Source organism: Carlito syrichta, unplaced genomic scaffold (genome assembly GCF_000164805.1).
Source record: "Carlito syrichta isolate Samal-C Ts95f unplaced genomic scaffold, Tarsius_syrichta-2.0.1 Scaffold314146, whole genome shotgun sequence".
In the NCBI taxonomy this organism is placed as follows: domain Eukaryota; kingdom Metazoa; phylum Chordata; class Mammalia; order Primates; family Tarsiidae; genus Carlito; species Carlito syrichta.
The window spans coordinates 193,670-195,947 of record NW_007258242.1 but is presented as its reverse complement, the minus strand read 5'-3'; positions in this window follow the sequence as shown (position 1 = coordinate 195,947).

Here is a 2,278-nt window from a genome sequence, read left to right as displayed (position 1 = left end):
AAAAAAAAAAAAAAAAAAGAAAAAGAAAAAGCTGAAATTCTCATTGTTCTCAGTCTCTATCTACTACAAGTAGTTTACAATATTAGGTTTCCCAGAGGCAATCAAAGATGAATTTTACTTTATCTTTTCTTCTCTTTCTCTTTCCTTGTTTCTTTTCTTTTCTTTTTTTTAGTTGGCCACTGCAGCTTCAACCTGCTGGGCTCAGGCAAACTTTCCACCTCAGCCTTCCAAGTAGTGAACTACAGGTGTGCATCACCACATCTGGCTAATTTTTTTTGATAGATTGTAGAGACAAGGTCTTGCCAAGTTGCCCAGGCTGGTCTTAAACCCCTGGGCTCAGGTAATCCTTCAGTCTCTGCCTCCCAAAGTGCTGGGATTACAGGCATGAGCCACTGAACCCAACTTCTTTATTGCTTATTGATTGATTGAGTTGGAGTCTCACTCTGTTGCCCAGGCTGGAATGCAGTGGCATGATCATGGCTAATTGCAGCCACAACTTTCTGGGCTCAGGTGATTCTTCAATAATCCTCCCAGAGTAGCTGGGACTGATGCCGGTGGGGGCCAGTAAAGTTTTCAAACACGGTTTATTACAGAAGGAAAAGAGGAGTGATGGAGAAACATGCCAGAGCCTGCATAGTTGAGAGAAACCGCACCTTTTGCACTTTACAATAGACCCGATATACCTTCGCAATGATTGACATGCTAAAGAGGGTAGGGCCCAAGTGACTACTCCCTCTCCAGCTCTGACGGGAGGAGGGGTGCTCTTATGATCATTTCTGTGGTTTAGATCAGTTAAAGGGTGGGGTTGAACCTTTTACCTTCAACAGGGAAATTGAAGAATTTTTAGTGATTATGAGTTGAAAGGTTGGGCTGTCCTATCCTTACATCTGATGGGATTTTCTTTTGATTTGCCGAGGGGTGGGATAGGCTGCCAGCATGCAGTAAATTATTTTTAAAATCTCTGAGTGGCGTGCAGTGGCTCACACCTGTCATCCCAGCACTTTGGGAGGCCAAGGTGAGGGGACTGTCTGAGTCCACGGGTTCGAGATCAGCCTGGGCAACTTGGCGAGACCTCGTCTCTACAATACATCAAAAAATTAGCTGGGCATGGTGGCATGCGCCTGTGGTTCCAGCTACTCGGGATACTGAGGTGAAAGGATTGCCTGAGCACAGCAGGTAGAGGCTACAGTGGCTGTGAGGGTGCCACTGCACAACAGCCTGGGCGACAGAGTAAGACTCTGACTCAAAAAACAACAACAACAACAAAAAGCCTGAAAGTCAGCAGGAGTTTTTTTTCATTTACCTTCTCTCCCTTTCCCCATTAGGAATATTTCCCTTATCGTAAAGGCAGAATGATGTGAATGCCCACACACATTCTAAATTTGCCTGAGAATCACTGTAAAGAGATGGTGTTTACACTAAATTATGTATATTGCACTTCATTACCAATTTAAGAGACTTTAAAGGTTGTTTAGTTGGGCATGGTGGCTCACACCTATAATCCCAGCATTTTGGGAAGTGGAGGTGAGAGGATTGCCTGAGCCCAGGAGTTTGAGAGCAGCCTGGGCAACTTGATGAGACCTCCTCTCTACAGTAAAATACAAATATTAACATGCACCTGTGGTTCCAGCTACTTGGAAGGCTGAGGCAGGAGGATCACCTGAGCCCAGCAGGTTGAGGCTGCGGTAGCCTTGAGCATGCCACTGTACTCCAGCTTTGGCCTCCAAAAGTACTGGAATTACAGGCATGAACCACTGTGCCTGGCCTCATCTCCTTTTTTTTGTGGTAAAAAACAACAAAATTTCCCATCTTAACCATTCTCAAGTGTACAGTACAGTAGTATTAACTATATGCATATTGGAGTCTTCAGAGTGAGACTCCAACTCAAAAAAATAAAATAAAGAGTTGTTTGACTATAATTTCACCTTATTCATCATATGTGATATAATTCCTTTGGAGTAAGTTTTCAATAAATGCTAGTTATTACTATTATTATTACTGGAGAGATGATGTGTATAACGGATTTGCAAAAAATATTAGAAGAAAAAAAGCAGTTTGGGGTATCATGGAAAATGGTCAATGAGTGTAAAGATGATGCTTTGGGTCTTCCAGATAATGTGTTCTGGGTAGACCAAGTGGCTAGTGAGGTTTGGCAGGGGAGCCTGTGAAGCCATGTGTGTGGGGCACACCTACACAGCAGACAGGCTTCCGCCCCAAGATTCTTTTTTTTTTTGAGTTGGAGTCTCACTCTGTCACCCAGACTGGAGTGCAGTGGCGG